Here is a 22,586-nt window from a genome sequence, read left to right on the forward strand (position 1 = left end):
CCTCTTGTCTTGTCTGCCTGTGGCTTTCCATTGTTCGGAGTTTGGAGTCTGGCGGAGTTCAGAGTACCAGGTCCCAGTTGCATTGACATGTGAGATATTTGACATAATTAAATTTTGATACGAGACCATGGAACTTGAGGGCATTCCGAATGGACAAGTTGGACAGATTTACTCCTTGTTGTTTTCTTACGGCGTCCTTTCTTAAGACAATTCCCAGTCTCACGTACTAAATACCGTGCTGCTGCTGGTAAAAACGACAGCGGCATTCCACTTGTCATTAACCTTGTTATTAAAACACTTTTGTTTATGACCATAACATCTGATGTCCGATGTCCAAAGGGCGTTTCCTCGATGACGGCACGGGGATGGTGGCACGATGGTCAGTTCGGCAGGGGGACAAGTCGAGCAAATAACTTACGTGCCTCTCATTTGTCTCTTTGTCATTGGATGTCCGAGGATGTGCGGCGAAGTCCGAGGATATTTGACCAGCACGCAAGCAAACACTTGGCGAAAAATCTATGAACTAGTCTGAAATTATTTGGATACTCAAAAACCAGTGAGGGCAAGAATTCAATTTCACAGCCTTAAAAAATATACGTCGTTTATTAAATTCCGAAGCTTAATCTGACAACTTTCTTGCGGTGTACCGATGGCAGGGGCAATGTTTACAAGCTCTAGTGCGGGACAGGACAACACCTTGCTCCCCACTCCTGGATCTCTGGACTCTGAGTCCTGTTTGCTGCGTCCGCAGTTGGGTCGGGGGCTCTGGTGTTCTGCTGTTTGGGGTTCCTGGTCCTTGGGACAGACAGGACGTGTGGCCGGCTTCCGTCAGTCGGCGACCATTTGTTTTCCGGTGATCATCGCAATGTAAGCGAAATGAGTTCAATTTGTTAGTGCTGCAGACACACACGTACTAAACACACTAATTTGCGGCATCGCTTCTGGACATATCAGCAATTTGTTGCCAGCAGCTGTCCTCAGACGAACTTTTACAGGACTTTCGTAAATTTCTGGTCCTGTTCCGGTCGGTTCAGCTCAAACTTGATCCGTCGAGCGTTGACCATATTTCTTCAACTCGGCACCCGCCAAGCAAATCGACAAAACCAATAAAACAAAACAATTTTGCGGCCAAAAAGCGAGAGAGCTTCCCTGGCCCGGGAAATAGGTGTGTTTTTATTGAGGGGTTGTTGAGGTTATTAAATGAGCACACTCACACAGCACATAGTTTTTAACCATCAGAAAGATGAGATGATGTGCCGCATGGAATGTGGCTTTCAATTTGTGGCTACCGACTCATTATGGCCCACTGGCAATGATGATTTACCCAGTCTGTCTGTCTGTTCTGTCTGCCTGGACTATCTGTCCCATTGTCCATTTGTCGGACAATCACTGAAAGGGTCTTGCTCCAGATAAAAGGAATATTGTCTCCATTGTCGCCCAGTTTCCGAACAATGAATGCCCACTGTCTTGGCTATAGAGCTTGAAATCTGACCCGCTCACGACCAGCTTCCAAATCCGAATCCAAGACCAGGAGCTTGGGCAACAGAAAAGAAGATGAAGTCGGCCTTAAAGCGCTTCATGGACACCCCAGCCACACGAATCGACAACCAAGATCTCGACAAAAAGACGATTAGGGCAGCAAACTAGGGAATACCCTTAGTGTTTCCAGTTCTCTAGATCCCTGTCTTTATAAAGTGTTTGTCTAACTCTGATATTTTGTAATTCATTGTTACATATTTTATTGTAAAATATAAAGTATTTAGTATTAGCTAAGCTCAATTATATCTTGGCTTCTACTAAAACGAAGTGGCCACGTCTCTGCTCTACCCCAAACTCATCAAAGTAATGTCCGCAAATGTAGCGAGTACCAATCTTATCTGCGAAATGCAACAGTTGCAGCAGAAGTCACCCGAATGGTGGTCCCATTTGTTAGTGTCTTGAGCTGCGGATAGTGGATACTCACAATGGAAACGAGCAGGTTCCGCGACAAAGTGTAATATGATGCCACCGTTTTTGCTGGCTTTCGATCAGGACAATGACAAATCAGATATGTAAGTGGGTCTTCACGAATCGGATCAGTGACAATTCCCTGGGAACGGACAAGCTGAGGCCTATGGACTGGATATGCTGACACTCTCTTATTATAATTTGATAAATTTTTAAGTCTTACATTGGCCAAAAACAAATCTGGATATTCCTACCTTATAGAAATAAATTTTAAAAATATGCGACTATTAAACCTTTTACTCTACGAGTAACGAGTATAATAAAAAACGAGAATGAATGTGAATGTGAAAAATAATATGAAGTACGAAAGAAGTAAAAATCATCGCCTACTTATGAAACATTTCGAAAAAAGGCTACTGAATACATATATATCTGAGGATTTTTTGAATTAGGATATAAGAAACAATAAGTTTAAAATTTAAAAATTATAAATTATAAATATAATAAATATGTATTTATATAAAATATAAATATCTTAAGTTGCTGCATTACTTATATTTAAAAGTAAAATTTTATTCATTTAAAATGAGCTAAATAATATGTACATAGATACCATTTATCGGCCCAATTCGCACAGTGTATAAATTATAATTTGTGTTTCGGCCTTTAATAATTCCGGCACACGAAATTGCGTAGAAACTCATTAGCGGAACTGCGGAAAAAAGGGCTCAGGATCAGACGGCGGGCTCAGCAGCAGCTCCAGCTCCAGCTCCAGCTCCAGCACCAAATTGAATTCGTGTACGATGGGCTTTAGTAGTTGTTTATGCAGGGAAGGCGGCGGTTGGCATATTATTTATGAATCCGGTGGGAAATGGGGGCGAATGTGTCGCAATGCCCGCCCACTTGGAAGTCAGGGAAGGGTGCCCGTGCCGGTGCCTGAGAACCCGTAAGCCCAGGAGCCCGGGAATTCCGGATTCCGGATACGGGCAACTCCGCTGCCCTCCCTTTCGCCTTTCCGGTCGCAATACAAGTGGGAATACGGCGAATACCCCGAGCACGGCTGCAATAAACGAAAGTGTTTTCCGATATAAGGAGCGCTTTTAGCCTATAATGTGGTAATCGCTCGCGTAAAAGGCGACAAATCATTTAAGCCCGGCCCAACCCTTCTCCATCCGAAACTGGGCAGTGAAAGTGAAAGTGGATGTGGATGTGGATGTGGATTTCTGGAGGCGGTGAAGAGTGCCCTGGTCCGAGGCTATATGGAAGCAGCCCACCGTCGCAAGGGTGACAACATCAACATGAAAAGGGGCAAGGACTCCACCCTCGGGGATCTCGATTCTGCAAAATGTATGTGAGCCAACCCTTTGAGCCTGCCCCGTAGCTGCTAATTTCGATGTGCCTCGATGTTGCGAGTCCTTTGAAATTGGGCATCATCGCTGGTAGCATCACACTCGTTTAATGCACAGAGAATAATAAGAAGTGACTTTAAGTTGTATGGAAAAGGACTTTCAAGAGGAACACCAAATACCTAGCATACCTATACATAAAGGTTTATATGCCATAAATCAGAATCGGTGGATTATGAGACTAGAATTTTATGTTTGTACAAGCTAGATAATTGAATACTTTTAATATTCCTTTACCTATCTTAATATTTGATGTATTTAAAGTTTGATAGCAATAAAGAATATTTAATGCTGCTTTATACACCCTTTTCGCTTAGTGCTGCCTGGTCAGAGCACCCCATTTGTGATTTCTGCTAAGGGCCAATTCGATTGGGCCATGAATCTTTTCCGCCCGGTGGCCGTGGCAAAACATAAAAGTGGAATTTGTTTTTTATGACATCTTTATTCGTGCTAAATAAATACAAAGAATGCCGGGGGGACATTTGTCGAACCCGATTGACCCTCAACCCATTCACTTCCAACCAAAAAAAAAAGAAAAAAAGGAATACCCCAACCACATTGATTAGCAAGCCGTTCATGATAAATATACCATTATGCAGTTATCGTAATTGCGGGTTACAAATATCCAATCCATTACCGCACCGAGGTCGGTAGCCACCTTAATGATTTCACTGAATATAATATATGTGGTGCCGGTGCCCCACATATGAGGCCATAGAAGAAGCCCAGAAGTAAATTATCCCCAACTGGGCCTCCCCTAAGAGTTCAAGTCGAGGGATTCTAGCTCTTTAGCTTTTGGCTTTTATGTTTACCGGCATTAAATGCAACATAAATAGATAGTTTATGTGCGGTATAAACGGTTATTGTCAAAACATTTATTGAATATTTCTTAATTGAATTAAGTAATCGGCTTGCTTAAAATTCTTGTTCCAATTGTTACATAGTGAGAATGGTAACTGGCAGATTTGCTCTTCTTAGGATTACTTCTATTCCAAAACATGGACAAGTATTAGCTCTGCCCGACCATTGGAACATTTCATAAGGTACTTATGAAATGTACCAATGAGCCAGCAGTGCTGTAATTATCAAAGCAAGATTTGAGGACTTCAAAACTCCAGCCATGCCAATTGGGACTTCAAGTTGATCCTGAGGGGTAACTCCTAATTGAAGACATCTGAAACTATAGTATTAGTATGTTTCAACCACTATGAATTCACACATTTTACCAGCTTTTGATTACAAAAGTCACTAATAATTTGGATTTGAGGTCCTGAAAACTTCAGTCATGCCAATTCGGATTTCAAGTTTGTCCTGAGGGGTAACATCTAATTGAAACTATAGTATTAGTAAGTTTAAACCACTATGAACTCACACATTTTACCAGCTTTTGATTACACAAGTCACGTTAATTTACTCAGATGCTTTCCGAACGGGAACGATTTTCGTACTGAACGGCATTACAAAATGTGTTTCAAAGGCTTGATATTTCATTGCCCCCCTACTAAGTTTGCTTGGTATATCACAAAAACCAAAAAAATCACAGATATGTTTGCCCACTCACGATGACCAGGGAACATCTGTCACCATTCTGCGATTGGCAAGACGGCAAAAGTGGCCAAAATGAACGCAATGCCTCGTATGTCATCGCAGAAATGAAGTTATCCAAGTGAAGCGATGGAATCCGCTGCCGCCGCCGGTGGGTTTATGAATTTTCGATTTATCAACGCTTGAGTTTCGTGCGTTTAAGCCCGGCAGAAGTAGCGATGACATATCTGACAGGAAGAAAGATTGTGCAAAGTACCGGCGTGGCTCGTTTCGACAATTTCATTAATGGTAATTTGCATGTTCAACAAAGGTTGTGAAATAAATAGCGACAAGAAATCAGGAACAGGCGTAAGAGCCATGTAAATTGTATCTGCCGCCCTCTGGTAATTGTTCCCGGTATCCGCCCCTCCGGGAATCAGATGGGTCTGCTTCGCATTCGTATATTGTACATTGTATATTGTATATTGTATTCGGGTGGGCTGGTCCTGGGACACGCCCGTAAATGTCGTCGAGAAGGAGGTGGTCTTGCCGGCTGTTTCAAATAACCGAGGAGTTGCTCGGTACCCAAGTCCCATGTGAGCAGTGAAGTTTTTTAATCAAGCCTCCTGTCAAGTGTTTGCAAAACAAATATCGCGCTTATCCATCAATCAAAACACGCAATATGGCAGCGTGACTTTCCACAACTAAGCGAGGCACATCTACTACGTCCAGGCAACAGGAACGGCGACGCTCCGACTCCGGCCCAGTAAAGCAAGTGGTTCTGCCACTTACTTGCCCTCCAACTCCAACAACTCCATCTCCGACGACGCAAGTGCCAAACCAAATGGAACGGAGCGGAACAATAAAGCGACACTGTCAAACATTTGCATACACGACACCAGCAACATCAGCAACACCAGCAACACCAGCAACAGGAACAACATCGGGATATCACGAGGGGAATCCGCATTTAGTGCTACTACAGTACGGGCTCGCTTTTCGCCTCCCTCCGGAATTGAAACACTCTCACGCAGATTTTGCCCTCTGATGCCGCGAATAACAAAAAAAAAATAAAAATAAAGAAAAAAGCGGAAAAATATGAAAAAAAAAGAAAAAAAAAAGAAGGAAGGAATGTGGCACACACTCTGGCTGACAAAGGTAATAATACGGGGAGCAGCGGAGCAAGTTGGGGTATTGCGATTGGCAACTGATTGAATAATTTAATTTAGTTCTCATAAATTTATGATGCCCGGCTGATTGAGTTTTTCCAGGTGCCACAATTCGGCGAAACTGGTGGTGGCAATTATGATTTTATCACGATGCGAGATCTTATATTTATTAGCCAAATATTGTATCTGCATGGGGAAATCGAAATGGAAATGGAAAAGTCATTTTGCAGGTGTATAACATAAAAAAATGTTTTTAATTTTTAGCAGGATAAATAGGATGGGGGTTTATAAATTTTAAGCATGTCACCTTAAATATTAATAGAAATCGTTAATAATAATATAATAGACTTACAATTTAGAAGGCAAAATTATAACTTAAGCTATTGTTCTGTTCAGTTATGTTTCTTATAACATAAGATAATATCTTTTTTATAATATAATTAATTTACATATCGGCTTAGCTTTGTATAATTTATTTATTGTATTAATTCATAAATAATTCAGACTATCTAAGATCTAATAATAGTATCTATTAATAATCCTACACTGTATTACCTAATTTTACAAGCATATTTAAAATTATTTAACTTTTTGACAACTTTATTTCACTCTCTTTTTTTTTTGGGATCTTTTGTCATTAATATGAAATGAAACTGCGACTTTGCTCAACCTGCGAAATGAGCAGAATGAGTTATCACGGCAGCGTGTGATGTCAGGCCTCACTTGTTATTAAAATCCGGAACGGCGCCTCACATCCCCCCGATTCCCCCAGCCCATTCGCTTTCCCTCTCCCCTTTTTTCAACAAAGTGAAAATTTATTAAACTTCTAAATAGTGTTGACAAAGATGTACGAGAGTATGACAGGCATGACAAATAGTTTACCACTCCCGGTGCCCAAAAAAGCACACAGGGAACACCCCGTAATACCCCGTAACACCCGGGAACATCGAGAATCTCGTGCTCATACTCACACTTTGTCGCTTTGACAGCAGCAATTTAAAGTGATGCCGATGCCAGTTCCCCCCCGATCCAAGTTCCCATTTTTCGCCGGCCGTAGTAGTACTATGGTGTGGGGGGGAGGGGAACTAGGAGTTTTGTTTCGTACTGGGGTTGTGCTGCCACCACACGGCGAACTGGTGTGACAAAGTGGCGTGAGATTTTTGGGCCAAGTGGGCGGGACGGAAGAGGGGAGGCGCCACCAGGCCACCAGGCCACCCACTGCGGCAGCAGCCTCAATTTGAACATCATTAAATGAGTTAATGCAATTTAAGACTCTCGACATCTGTACGTATCCGTATCCATATCGGCAGCCCCATCTGCAACTCCTTTACTCGTTTATATCTACATATATTTAACGTATATTTTTGAGCTTGTGAGAAAGGGTGGGCTGTGGTTGGACCCGTGGCCCATGTTGTTGTGGTCACTTTTTCCACATTGTTTTCCTTCTGCCAATATGTATTCGTATCTGTATCTGTATCCGCATCGGTATCCGTATCTGTATCTGAATCTGTATCTGCATGTGTATCCTTTAACCAACACATTTTTACACTGGCATTTAAATTTTTTTGATGCCGTTTAATGGGCTTCGAGCAGCATGAGTAGTAGTAACATTCCCCCACCCACAAACCACCCACTGGTTACACCATCCCCCAGGAAAATATTGCTTTCCGGCAGCATCCGTTCATCTTCCTGGTCTTTGGGTTAGGGGTTGGCAGCAGGGTACAGAGTACAGAGGACCCGGGACCGGGGACCGAGTCAATCTCGCATCATTCTTCACAGCGTTTAAGAATCAATTTCCAACACAATACAACCGACAAGTATCAACAGCACATTTTCCCATTTTTCCCAGCTCCCCCGTCTGGAAAAACACTTTCCGCAAAGGGGTATCCGTTTGGCAAATGCAAATGGCATTGTATCAATTTGCGAAAGTGTCGTTTTCTGACTGAGAGTCCTTAAATGTGTCTTGAATCGGGTCAGGGATATTTTGCCACAGTGAATATCTTTCATAGTAGTATAATAACTAAATAGAATCTAGAATGTAAGCCATAGGAAATTTTGGCTAATTCTATGAAATGTTGGGTGTTTAATTCAATAAAACGTATTTCATCAAATAGATATCATATATTACATTTGACTTTATCGAAATACATTATTGTTCAGATGAGATTCTTTTCGGAAAAGAATCATTTACCCACTTATTTTCCATTTACGCATATAGTATTTTTCTCACATAACAGGTGCATTTCAATTAAAACAAGCCAAGTGCATTTTTTTTTTTCATTCGAAATAGTAATTGGGGAACAGGGTCGTATTTTGCCATTGCACTGAAATCGAAACCAGAGATCGTAGAAATATTTTGCGAGGGAAACTCGCGCTTTGTAACATAATTGAATGCACCGATTGCATTACACAATTGCATGCGAACTGCAGGCGGCAGGATTTTTTCCGTTGGGGTCGCAAGATGGTATCCAAAAATACATCTGTTCGTGACTAAAAACTGAAATATATCAGAGGGGCCGTCGATTGATTCTACATCCATGTGTCCAAAGAGTCACGGTCTGGAGTAGCCGACCGATTCGGATTCGCTGGAAATAATGTCCAGTCGATCCGTTTGCGAATATATCTGGCTCAATAATAATCGGATCGGATCGAATCGAATCGCATTGTATCGCATGGATCGCGCCGCATAGCTGAAACAGACCACCAAGAAGGGGTATGGAATGGAACTTGTAGGGGGAATCCATCCGTATATACATATGTGCGTAGTCCAGGGGTCATAAAGTCGAAGGAAACCGCACGCAGTTTGGATTGACCGGTTTATGTATTTATTCAGCCGCTCGACGGCAAACTTCGCAATTGGTGGTCCCGATATTCCGAATCCGAATCCGATTCTGATTCTGATACCACACATCCCATGGCATCTAGTTGGAATATTTTCAAAGTTCGAGTACATCATATACTCGTGGTCCGAAACGCACACATGTCGATTTGAACGGAACAACAATATGTATGTCCGATGTGGATATATGAATGCGACGACACGTCTAAAATCGGCGACTGTGACTAATGGAAAAAATTCGATATTAAATTGATTATATTGACAAGATGGCAGGGAATGTTTTCCCAACACACTGCCTCAAATCATAAATTCATATGCTATTAACACACAGACAAATTGAAAGTCGCGTTCGATGTCAATCGCTGGTGGTGATTCATGGCCAAAATGGAAATGGGGGGAGCACCAATTTCCCGAGACGTGGCGACACTTTGGTAAAAGCCGTCTGTCACCACGAAATCGGTGAAAAGCATTTGACAACTAATTTCTCGAGGTGTCGACACCTTGCAGAAACGTTTTCCCCGCTACCGCCACCCAAAATCCACCCGAAAATAAGCCCCCAACCGCCCACAAAACCAGACCAAACAAAAGGAAGAGTATAGAATAGAATGGAATAGATGAACCCAAACCACCCATTTTCAGTCCGACATCGCATCGCACTCGCACTAACTAAACGCACCGCAATCTAATTGTTGTAGGCAGCATCCACGGTTCTTTAATTGAACACATCAACACCAGCTAAAAATACGATAGATGTGTATGCAGCGAGTAATCGATGATGGCTAAAATGGAGTGGGTGGTGTTCGCTGGAGCTCGGTAGTTTGGTAGTTTGGAGGCACTAGTTTGTTGGCACTCATGGAATGGGGGGAGACGGGGGCAACTTGCAGCATCTTCGACGTAGACGGCTCTTGTGCCTCGTGCTGCAGCACTGAAAGAAATAAGTGCTAGAAATGGCTGCATTTCAAATAAGTAAGGAATTGTTAATAGTTTTAGAAAGTATATTACCAACTTGTGTTTTCCAATTTGTTTGGAGTTTGGTTAACTTAAATACGAAACCTAGTTGCTTTATTCAAAGAAAATTCAAACTATTTAGATTGAGATTTAGTACTAAGTAGTTTATTACTTAGAAAAATGGTTTTCAAACATATTAGGTACTTTTAAATTAGCATGTCTTCTATGATTTTTATAATACTTCGTTAATATATTGCTTGTTCCAAGTACTAAGTCTTGTTTAAATATAACACATATATTTATACCTATTAACTTCTAAAGTTACTTATACAAAAGAAGTTGCTGTTCACAACTCTCTGTTATCTACTTCGATATTATATATTGTTATTTAATGTATTTAATGTTAAAAAGCCTAAATTCAGTTGCCTGAAAATCTAGCAAAGTTGACCCCTTATTTTGCCAAGTGTAGAGCGACGCAGGCAAATGTGGTGTGCGCGGAAATGTATGACATCGCTGGCAGGAGGAGGGTTAGGATTGGGATTTGGATTTGGATTTGAAGTTGCAGTGGGAGATGGTATTGGAGCTGGAGGATCCCCGATCCGGCCGGCCGTGCGTTGTGGCGAACGTGCAGTGCAATAAACTGTTATTTGATGGGAGTTGGGAGTCGTTGCAGTCCAGATGGTCGACGCTTCGTGCGATTCGATTTACTCCGCTGGCTCACCCGTTCATCTTTGCGGGCCGCACTGCAAGAATTTGGGGGCGTATCGAGTGTCAGAATCATGTCAATATTATTTACTTGACATTCGTTAATGTTATGCAGCTAATTACTTGGCTAATAAATATGCAAAAGAATTCTCCAAAAAATACAAATCAACTTGTGGTATCTCGACATTTTAATTGAGTAAATACTTGTTTTTTCTGTCGACTATAAAACCCTATTTATTAGCATAAATCAATGGCAATCATTTCATTAGAAGTCAATGTCCTTTCCATTCTTTATTGCTGTGCGGGGAAAACGAGCTGTGTTTAGTTGCCCATCGGTTGTTTGTCACTTTCGTTCATTTTTAAATGACAGCAAACGTAAACTTTTGTCGTTCGTGGTGTAAACACACGGCCCAATATGAGAAAACAAATATTCGTATATCTAAAAGTCACATTGTTGACGTTGTTTTTGTGGATGTCGTCGGTGCTAAAACTGTGAGTGCACTGAGAAAAAAAAGGGAAGCCTGTTCAAGGAAAAAGGAATCAAAGGTTATTACATATATCCATACTCTCTATAAGACCATTTCTTTGGAAATAGTAGAATATATTGTATAATATTGTGTTTGCCCTGAAACGCAAGTGGCAAAAAGTCGGGCGCCATGGACTCGTAATCCTGCGCCCGCCCTTCCTATGCCCAGATAATCGATGCATAATAAATGGCATCACTGTCCCATCTGAGAGATCATTATCACCAGAGAACTACCACTAAACGTCACTTTTTTTAAGATCAAAGTGCTGTTTGCGCGATTTAAGTATGCGCGCACGCATCTTCAATTAAAGCCATCGAAGCTGGGATCTTTTTTAGTTGGATCCGAAGTTGGAAATTAATCTGCGGCTGCGCTTTGCTGCAACGCAATACATTGCCACAGAGTGTTGTGGGTCGGACCACCGAACCCGATTCCTCGCCAGCGATTCTTCTCGTGCCTCTGCAGATGGGATCAGTGGAGCTCAGCTCAGCTCAACTCAGCTCCACTGACGACAAATTAATTTGGCAGAGGGCGATGCAGAAACTCAATCTGAATCGGAAACCGAAACCGTAACCAAAATCGAAGTCCAAGTCGAACGAAAGGGAACTTCTGGATGGGGAGACAGAGTGGAACCGAATGCACTGCAAATTGTTGTTGTTGCTGTTATTGTTAGCTGCATGTGTGTGTTATCTAAATATTGTCATTGTCACAAATTTTTAAAAAGTTACGCTAATGGATTACACGATTTTCGCATTATCGCTTTGTTACCGCGCCGATCGCAATCGCATGCGAGATCAGCGGCCTGCCGCCTCGGTCGCTCTGTGGTGAGTGCCCACCGTACAGAGTGGCATCATCGGTAGCAGCATCTTAGCATCTCTCAGCATGGCATTGTATGTAAAACTACTACTACTGCCGCAGGACAAGGACCGCCACCAGCACTTTGCGATATATATTCCTCGTCGGATACGTGCCGAAACCAAAAAAAAAAAAAACAAAAACAAAAAAGAAACCTCCAGTCGTCGAATCGAGTCCAGATTAACGGGGGCCAGCTGGAGCAACTTGGCTTTTGGATTACAAGCAGGAAACGCTGCTGCTGCCGCGACTCGTTTCGGCTTTTAAAAATAAAAGAAAAGAAAAAAAAAATAAAGAAAAAGGCGAAAAAAAAATAAACTGCCCATGAGCATTATGCCAGACACTTTGTCTTTGACAGCACCCAGGTCTTGGCTTTCCGATCCCCGGATTCCCTGCCCAGTGGAGGTGCGAATCCAGTCCTCTCTTATCAGCGGCAAAAAAAAAAAAAAAGTAAAATGTAACTGGAGAAAAAAACACAGCACGTTCCATTGTCGCTCCGCGTCGATCTAATCTGCAAATTGCGGCCACGCCGGCTTGATCTCTCTTTATCGGTTCGGTTCGGTGGGGTTTGGTGCGGTTCCATGGTTCCTGGGATAGTACACGATCGTAAACTAGCGATGCCGATGATGCCCCAACGGACACCATGTGTCATACAATCTGCGTAATGGTCTTCTAGGACTCGGTTTTCGTGAGATATGAGATGTCAAGTCACTGGGAAAGAAGTGTTCATGTGGATTGAACTACTTGCATTAGTTAATGAGTGCAAAGTACTGTTTATGGATAACTAAGAACATATTATTTATATTTTCTTTAAGTAAGAACTGAACTACCAAATTAGTTCTATTGAATTGCAATTGCCTAGCGGTCTGGTTGTTATATTTAAAGAAGCTTTTACAACCAATTGTTAACAGAATCAAATCTAATCCCTTAATCCTAAACACTTTGCTGGTTAGGGATTTGGACTCCATTAAGCACATTTTCCATCAGCGAATAGTTGGCACCATCAAAGTGAAATTGCTGCCTAGCTTTGGTGCCAATTCTCAAATGGAAAACTTCTACTTGGGCTGGCAACCATACCGACATATGGACCGACCTGCCAAATATCGCCGTTTTATGCTAATGATGTGGTTTAAGTAGCCACGAAGGGGTTAAACCCGCTACTAATCGGTTAAAAGCCAATTGAAGGCCACTGACATGAATCAATTGCCGGGTGGGGGAAACTGTTTAGGATGATTAAATTTGTGATAGAATTGATTTCGGTCAGGCTCGTTTTCTTTGTCGTCTGGCAGAAGCGAATGCCACGCCCCCTTTGGCGAAAAACCATTCAAAGATGAATAAACCGAGTGGCTTCTCCACTTTAATGTTACAAAAAAAAAAAAACAGAAAAAAATAGGGAAAAAATGTAAAAAGGGGAAGACGAAAGGCAGGAAATAAAAAGGGAAAACATTTCGCATAAAAAGCAAATACAACGCCGGGCAAAAACACCAGTAATCACGTGTGTACATAGCGAAGGACATGGATGATGGGATGCCGGGCAGGATGCCCCAGGATTTCCGGCAATCCTCTTTGCACGGTTGGGGTAATAGGGTGGTTAACGCCACAATATACAAATAGGCATAGGTCGCCGGCGTCGTTGTACATTTGTTTCTTTTTTGTGGTCAAATACTTTTGCATGTAAATGTTAATTCATTGATTTTTATAATGCGAATCCGTATCCATCCATGGATAATGCCCACTGCCCCCGCCGTACCTTCTGCAACATTTTTTGAGTGGCCGGTGGCTGTGCAAACATTACGAATCCCCCAGTAACAACAGCCCAACATCCCAGCATCCCAGCATCCAACAAACAAACAAACAAATAAACCAAAGTGGGCGGAGTTGGTGGGGGTTTAAGGACAAGGCAAGCATTTGGCTTTGATCTTCCTTACTTACTTACGTTTCATCACCAAAGTCGTTGTCAATAAAGGCTAAAGTTAATGGGTAAACACACGGATTCGGGCATTGGAGGACAGGGTTCGGCGAGGACAGTTCGCAGTTCGGAGTTCGGAGTTCAGAGTTCAGATTGGATTGGGCAAAAGCTCGAGTTCGGGAGCCGCAAAAACTAAAAAAACCAAACTTCTGCCAAGAGAAACATTGTTGATGCGGTCGGCAGTCAAATATTTGTGGCTTAAGCATTTTCCTTTGTACCGTCAGCTAATTTTCCTAAACGGATGCCCACGCCCCCTTGTTCCAACAACGCAGATGGTCTCGATTATTTTACGATTTAGTGTACAACACTCCTCTTCGAAATGCTCCAAATGAATTTGGCCAGAGCCGCCTGGTGGCCAAGTAGAAAGTCGTCGTGAATATGACTGATTAAAGTCATTATTTGCAGCTTGATCAAAAGGATACTTAAAATGTAACTAACTTTATTATTCTGCCTCTTTTATAGCCAGTTAAATGTAGTGCTAAAGTAAGCTACAATTGATAACTATTTTAGAGTGGCCCACTCATTCCGGGGGATCTCGAAAGAAATAGCCCGCTGGCAATTTTCTATTAATTAATTTCAATGTAACAAAATATATTCGCATGTTTTTACATTGCCATTAATACAAAACATACGGAATGCAATCTGATATTAGTAAAATCTATTTCGGATTATGTGTTTTTCGCATTACAGCCATCATCAAATGAAACATATTGCCTTTTGGGCTTTTAGTTATGATATTTATATTTACTAATTAGAATGTAAAGCAAAACTTGTGAATACTCTATGAATAAAACACAATTAAAATACTGATTTTCTAATCAAATCGAGAGAGATACTACAATTTTCATGCTTAGCTATATATCATCTCTGAACCTAATCCCATATTAGTTGTCGCTTTTCCGGATTATGCTGTGTGGAGATCAAGCTAAATGGAGTCATATCCTTCGCATGTCGTGGGTCTTGAGGTCGCGTATGCGGTGGTTCGCTTGCCTTGCCACTCCCCCGCACCCATTTCCACCACCCACTTTCGGTCCATTTCCCTGCGGCTTCCGGCATTTTCAGGTAAACCAAATACAAGGCGACCTTACCAACGTTGCCAACCTTTCAACCGCACTTCCACTCACACTCGCACTTGCATTCACACCCACACTCATACTCACACTCATACCCATGCTCACACTCATACTCACACCCACCTGGCCGGCAAGCTTAATGAAGCTTGTGTAATTGATTTTATGTTTGTTAAAAACGGCAGAAAAAGAAGCAACGCGCTTGCACTCGGTTTGCTCCGATATTCATGGCATTCAATTTGAATTGAATCGCTCAAAAACATCGCACACACACACACAAGCCAAACAAAAAAGCAAAAAACTTATTTTTACTGAACTCTGGTCAAGCGAAAAGGCCCGCAGCGGTCAAAGTGCATGAAGTACCCCGCCTGGCAGCTGGAAAAAATGGAAAAACACAACTTAGGCTCACTCACTCGTCTGGCCAAATGAAGGAGGCTTCCCGAGGACCAACACCATGCAGCTTCCATTCCAGATCCCAGATCCCAGCGCCAGTTCCAACTGGTTGATTCAAAGCAATGAGTTATGAGCGGGTTAAAATAGCATTTGATACGGCCATTGCGTCAACGAGATGATTTTTTTGATTCCTAATCAGGATTTAATGTGAAGCACAGAGTTAAGTAATCGCAAAGTTATCGCGGCAATTGATTTAATCGATAAGGGTTTAAAACAACAACTTTTTGCTTTAAGAAGTATACAAACCTTATAAGCTAAAAAATACATTGCTGGTTTAGCTAACTGACTCGTATAGAAGTTCAAAAACATTCGATCGATTTGTAGTTGATTTAATGCGAAGCACAGAGTTAAGTAATCGCAATAATCGATAATGGTTTAAAACTTTTTGCTTTAAGAAGTATACAAACCTTATAAGCTAAAAAATACATTACTGGTTTAGCTAACTGACTCGCTTAGAAGTTCAAAAACATTCGATCGATTTGTAGTTGATATGGAATATAAAAATATTCCGATTTTAGCCAACCATGTGTGTTGTATGATTTTCGATACTTTCAATGCAAGTTTGTTTAATGAAATACAATAGGAAGCACGCCCATACCATTTTTGGCCTGCCAGCATGTGGCGATGGATGTATTATTGAAACGGATGCCCGGACAGAAGTGACATTGATGTTGGATGGAATTAGGATCTATTACAGCATTAGCTATCCCCAGTCCCCAAAAGAAAAAAAAAAAAGACAACAACTTATGAACGCAGCTGAATGCAGCCCTTTCGAATTTCGAATGGATATGGATTCGGTTTGGTTTGGTATCGGTTTCTGGCAAAGCCAATTAGCACTTACCCACTACATTTTCGGGCAGGAATCAAAGGCACCGTGTACCCATCAGTCTGGCTATATGTATATATTTGAGTTTGTTGATATAACACACAGAGATCCTTTAGCGACACATCCGAAAGACATGACATCCACAATGCGCACAGATCACATTATCTATCGTTATCAGCCGAGAACGGGATCCTAACACATTTCTACTCCGCCGAATGTGTTAATTGCACTTGGCAGTGTTTTTCCTGAAAAGTGATCCTTTTGGCCTCTCGGCCATTTGTCCCTTTGGCCAGATGATGTGCAGCAGATAAAACGGCACTGCCGCCACACAGCACAGTAGAGACCTTGGACGAACCTCGAATCTTGGCAAACACAAACAGTAACCGAAAAAGAAAAAACACCGACACACAATATTGGGTCGTCGTAGGTCGTGGGTCGTGGGTCGTAGGTCTTTGGTTCGTTTTGTCGCACTATTGTAAACTGAAATTCGGTAGCATGTTTTCACAACATGTCGCCCAATTTACCCTTTCACGGTTTTTCTATTTATCTTTTGACTATTCCACAGTATTTTGTTGTTGTTCTTTTTCCCGTCCCGAAGTCGGCAGCGTGTGGAAATCGAAATGGTGATGGAAATTGAATTTGATATTGAGATGGAATTGAAAATGGAAATGCATCGTTTGTTGGCACGGTTCGGATGCACAAATTAATAAATTCGTGCATGTCTACGATCACATGTGTTTACATACCTGACAAGTATTCCTTAATGAATATGTGTCAATGCAGACTGATCTTGGGGTGATCAAACTATATGATCAAACTAAACTTGAGATTTCACTTCGAAATGTGTGAGTTCGTTACTAGTTTAATTTTTCAAGTTGGCTTTTTTGGCTTGGCTTCAAACGGATTGCTGCTAAAATGCCATATATTTTTTATATCATATCATCAATGGGATTACCACTTTATTTTGCAATTTAAATTTCCACGTAGTGACGAAGCGCGCCATGCGAGTGTGCGAAGATAACCAATTTAAGACATGATGAAATGAGAGTCTACAGTGTTTCGTTCATAGCAAGTAATAAATTTAACAATTAATAAGTAAACCAAACACTTAAACGATTGCGTACCAAGTTCAAAGTATTATGTGACGAGCGCACATTCATCAAATCATTTATTGTCACAAATATGGAAATCACATCACACCACTTGTATTGTGATTTAATCCGTTAAGAGGCGTTTTTCTTTTGTTTTTGTTTTAACAAATTTCTTATCAGTATCAAGTATAAGGGCTCTATCGTTCTACAAGTAGCCCTTATCAGTTTTGGTTAGGCAGTCTGACCGACTGAACCATGGGGATCGTAAACACATCCGATTCCCTTTTATTTCGAGCCCGGTTTGTTTGTAGAGCCGCTCCTCACACGTTTATCCCTCGCCGTTTGTTTGACGTGAAGTTCGGCTACCGACGGGCATTTCTTCAGTAGCCGTTCTGAGTATTGAGCATTGGTTCCGGAAAGATCAGAGGCACAGCAGTTGGCCAAGTCTTAACTAGTATGTGTGCATTGCGTTTTTATGGTTCTGCTAATTAGCATCCAGCAACAGACGTTCGATATACGAGTATGTGGGACTTTGAAGGAATCGCGGTGGGCCGCTTCCTCCTCCATTGCTCTCCATCCCCTTCACTCGTGTCTAAATTGATATTTTCCCAATCCTACAAACTCCGCACTCCGAACGGCGTGTCTTGTTATCTTGTGGCTGGTAGATCATCTCACCTTCCCTCGAACAACAAACACAACACACATCGTATTTAACCATCCGATGATGCGTATGACAGGCAAACCGCCTCGCCCCAAAACGAAGGGGATGAATGCACACGGAGAACGGGGAGGGCAGCTAAAATGTCTAATGGCTTGATGAAAAGTCCTTGATGGCGATTATGACAAGGTGTTATTATCTAACTGGATGGGCATAGACTTTAGTGGCCTCTATTCCCTCAATTCTTACATAATATAATATTACAATGGGAAAGAATCATGTATTAAAATCAAGTATAAATTGTTATTAATGTTGGAATAATTTCAATATTTTACAACTATCTTTTCTAATATATAGACATATACTTTTGGTTTATATGATATATTGATTTGTTGCTTAGTTATGTGTGCATCCTGTGTTTTTCGCAGTGCACGTAACTCCTGATACGTTTAGGGTGGACCCACTGCTGCACTGGACCACTGTTGTTGTAGGTATATGTTATTGTTTTTGATGTTGCTCCTGCTCCAGCTCCTGCTCCTGCTCCTTGCGGATGAGGATGCACACACAGTGCGTCGGGCAACCGTTGATGATGCCGCTGCACAGAGTGTGTGGTAGCTGCAATTTGCGCAATGTAATTTAATTAATGACAAAAAAAAAAGAAGCCAACGAAATATGCAAATCGCTTTCCGCACACACACTGGTACCGTGCCATATTAAACCACGCCACGCCATGCCGCACCAAACCCACCAAACGATGCCCCTCATACATGGCAGCATACGCACAAAGGGAGGCAGTGTGGTGGAGCCGTGGAGCCGTGGAGCTGTGGAACTGGAGACGGCCAACACCTTTGGCTGCCCCAACTGGCCACTCTGGCCGGGCTCAATAATGGTTCGGTGGTGCGCGGATGATGGGTGCAGTGGTGCTGTGGTGCGGTGGTGCAGTGGTGCGGTGGTGGTGCAGTTGGAGCTGTGCATTCGGGGGATTCAGGGATGGGGCGCCATTGGCTGCTCGTGGCGCTGGCGCTGTTGTTGATTATGTTGTTGACAACGGGCGTTACGCACTTTACGTGACTCACTCTCTGCTCCTGCGTGTGTGTGTGTGTGTATATTACGTAAATATTTATATATTGCAGCAGGTAAAATATATATTTAACATATATATCGAAGAACATGCGTGTACTGTATGCCAACATACATTCATCCGTGCAAATGCACACACATGCCCGCGGGTATTACGCGCCAGTTGCCGGCGTGTTTAAATTGTTGTTCGCAAAATATTTGCATTGCTCTGCCTTGCCGGCGAGGCGAACGCAAATAGCCATTTAAGTAATTACTGCACTTAATTTTTAATATTGATTTTTCAAATTTATTAAAACTTAATCAATTGTTTAACCAGATAATGCCCCATTTGTGTGCGTGTGCGAGCAAACAATCGCCCAGAACTCCATGTTGTTTGCCCCACGACAGGTGTCAAAATCGCCCATGGGCTTCGATTCCAACTCCAACTGTTTGTGCACCGAATGTGGGTGGTATTTAACCATTTATTAACCGAATATTCGCAATTTGTAGGCACTTTGGGTAAGATTTCAGATGGAAACTTGAGTAACACTTTAATATGGCTTTTGACTGATTTTGGACAAAGAAAGGATAATTTCCTCAAAAGAAAATATGTTTTATGATTTAAGCTTATGTTTTATTTATTAAACATACAAGCTCCCTTAGACCAACTACCATATATATTTGCATAGCATTTAAAGCCACTAAAAAAGGGGTTTTAACGAGTACAAATCGATGTTGTTTGGCCCTCCAAAAAACTATTAAATGGGTAATTAACCAGGCTAAATAAGTGGTCCTAGAACCCATGTTTTCCCGGAGGTCCCGTGTACCCCAGTGGCTTGGCCATGTGACAACATGGAATAGTTGTTCCCAGTTGATTGGGTTACTGCCTCCGGCGGCGGTTACTTCGTGTTCTTATGTGAATGTGAATGCAAATGTGGTTGTGTGCTGCGAAGACAACCCATCATGTTTCCATGAATTGTAAATTAAAATGTCGAAGTTATTGCCCAAGTACTGAGGTCGTTGCTGTGAGTTGTTGTTCTTGCCAAGCGACTGGCCAAGTGAGTAAGAACCAAGGAACTAACGAGATTCAATCAGCGGCCACTTAAGCAGCGGTTTCTTGTCATTAAAATTAAGTAGATTTACTTACTTGGAATCAAAGTTAAACCCGACTGCTGTCGTCTGCTGCTGATCACAAGATTGTTGTTATTTCTCCTTCGTCTGCCTGCGGTGGTATGTCCACAATCACCGAAAATCGAAACAAATTTTATGGTGCTCCCAGTAATTCCACTGACAAAACGATCTATTTACCGATTGCTGGCGCATCCAAAACAAAACCGAACAGAAGCACATGAATGTTAAGGTCCCCAAAATCGTAACACAAATCCAATTACTTCGTTGTCAACCGGAATATAAACTATAATGAGCACTTTGATGGAAATTAGGGTACTTTTTATCCGATCAGGTTCATTAAAGGTGACACACACTGCTTTCAAATATATTCTTAGAATAATAAATGTTCTTGGAAGAAGGCAAAGAATTCATTTCCAGAAGAAAGTGTGCTGGCTCGCACGTTTTTGAATCAGCTTTAAGAACTCAAACTTAAGCGCCGTATTTGTGAACTGTCAAATTGTGAATTACAAACGCATTAGGGTAATGCCGACGCTGCCAATCCTTTAAGCACTTCCTCAGAAGGGTGGTGCACCCAATCCAGCCCCCTTCCCATAAATTTTGATGTGGCAGAGTCGCATGTGTCACTCGGATGTCATATGGATCCGTTTCGCGTGACGAGCATTGGACGTTGCGATTTTGGGCCACTTTTGGATTCGCGCCAGTGTGGCCAACGTCGGTCCTATTTCAAACGTCAAGTTACTCGGCTCGAGCAGCTCGACTGCTCGACTCCAACTACTTGACTGTCACATCTCAATAACCCTCGAGTGGTTTTCAATTGTCTCCAGGAATAAACCTATTTGCATCCCTTACACACACACACACACACGCACACTTGAGTCTATCCCAATCCCATTTTAAATGTTAATTTTTAACGCATTGTGAATTTTTCTAATATTTCATAAAAACCAAAAGATTTGCTTGCCATCACAGCGAATATGAAATGCACTTTCTTATTAGGTTTGGAATGTGTTAGCTTGAAAAGCTAGTTAAAAGTTTTATGTGGCATAAACATATCATATTTGTGGCTATGCATACGTTATTTGTGGCAAAGATTTGCTCTGCGCATCCCATGAATACGTGATAGGGTATCTCAAAGGTTGACAGGCATGAGCAAACCTTTTTTGTTTGCCATTTCCGTTCTGTCTTCTTCACATAACGCAGAGTACTTGAAAAAAGTTACACACACACACCCCCCCAACCCCATAACGTACGTCACCTCAGCAACCCCTCCCTTCCGTCTGGCGAAGCCATCTCCAAAGGCTGCCTCGTGACATCATCCAATTGAAAAACTTAAAAGTAAATAGATCCCAAGAGATGAGACCGCACCATTCCATTCCTTTCCAATTGCCATTGCGTTCCGTTGTCTTTGCTTGACTGTTCTGTTTGTCTCAAGTGACATCGTTGCCAAGGATCATCTCATAATGTGGCAAGCGTTTAGCTTCATCCACCCCTGCACCATCACTCTCCATCAGAATGGGAATGGAAATGGGTATGGGTATGGGTATGGGTATGGTTATGTGGCTATAGGACTGGGTATTGGTATGGGAATGGGAATGGAGATTGGGGATTGGGGATTGGCTTAGCTCAGCTCAGCTCAGCTCATGTTTTTCGGTCTCTGAAAACTCAGGGATCCAAATTCTCGAGTTCTTGGCTGCGAGCTGTGCTCGTTCTGCATTCAGAACGCTGCGCACGGAACGAACTCTCGACTCATATCCTTCGCTTCAAACCACTTGACATTTTCACAGTCTGGCATCCATGTCAATTTTGCGGTTTCGGTTTCGGTTTCATACACAACCATGTGGATGCGAGTGTGTGGGCACGGGCACTACTGGCTCCATGCTCCATTCTCCACATGAATGTGGAATTTTGGGCTCGGATTTTGTGGCACAGCAATGATATCTTAAGCGTTCTGAATAATAGTTGGTGAATAATGGTACAACTAAAAATCGGTGGAGTTTTTTGCATAATGAACGCGAATGATTGAAATACAATTTTTACGATTGCATTCAGATTTATTTGGTATGTAAAAAATCGAATGGGACAATATTGATGAAACAAGCCGTACTTATTTATGTGTTCTTTGATTTTGGCCATTATAGAGCTACACTCGACCGCATTTTGACCAGTCGTAATTAGTCGCTTTAAAGTAAGCCGTGTCCGAAGTGATTGGGAAAATAAAGCAGAGAGAATATTGTGGAAGCGGTGTTAATATCGTTGCGTGTTTCATAGAATCGTAAATATGTGCGAGAGGCGGACCAGAATGTGAGGTTCCTACAGCCGTCTACTTAGGGTCTTTCTATTTGGCCACTTACACTACAGACTGTGTATCTGTATCTGTATCTGCTTATACATATTTGTATCTGTGATGGTATGCGT

At 42.0% G+C, this 22,586-nt stretch overlaps 2 long non-coding RNA genes across 3 annotated transcripts; both read right to left on the minus strand.

Moving 5' to 3' along the window:
- Nucleotides 1-1,785: 1,785 nt before the first annotated feature.
- LOC117148640 lies at nucleotides 1,786-2,262 on the minus strand. Its single transcript, XR_004459910.1, has 3 exons — nucleotides 2,171-2,262; nucleotides 1,964-2,111; nucleotides 1,786-1,877 (listed from the first exon to the last, which is right to left on the minus strand). It is a non-coding gene; the product is annotated as an uncharacterized LOC117148640 (long non-coding RNA).
- Nucleotides 2,263-4,216: 1,954 nt separating this feature from the next.
- On the minus strand, nucleotides 4,217-4,818 carry LOC117148639. Of its 2 annotated transcripts, none has more exons than XR_004459908.1 (3): nucleotides 4,735-4,818; nucleotides 4,580-4,678; nucleotides 4,217-4,527 (listed from the first exon to the last, which is right to left on the minus strand). It is a non-coding gene; the product is annotated as an uncharacterized LOC117148639 (long non-coding RNA). The 2 variants fall into 2 exon arrangements; XR_004459909.1 differs by having other exon boundaries at nucleotides 4,580-4,664; nucleotides 4,726-4,780.
- Between the last annotated feature and the right edge of the window lie 17,768 nt (nucleotides 4,819-22,586).

This window comes from Drosophila mauritiana, chromosome X (assembly GCF_004382145.1).
Source record: "Drosophila mauritiana strain mau12 chromosome X, ASM438214v1, whole genome shotgun sequence".
In the NCBI taxonomy this organism is placed as follows: Eukaryota; Metazoa; Arthropoda; class Insecta; order Diptera; family Drosophilidae; genus Drosophila; species Drosophila mauritiana.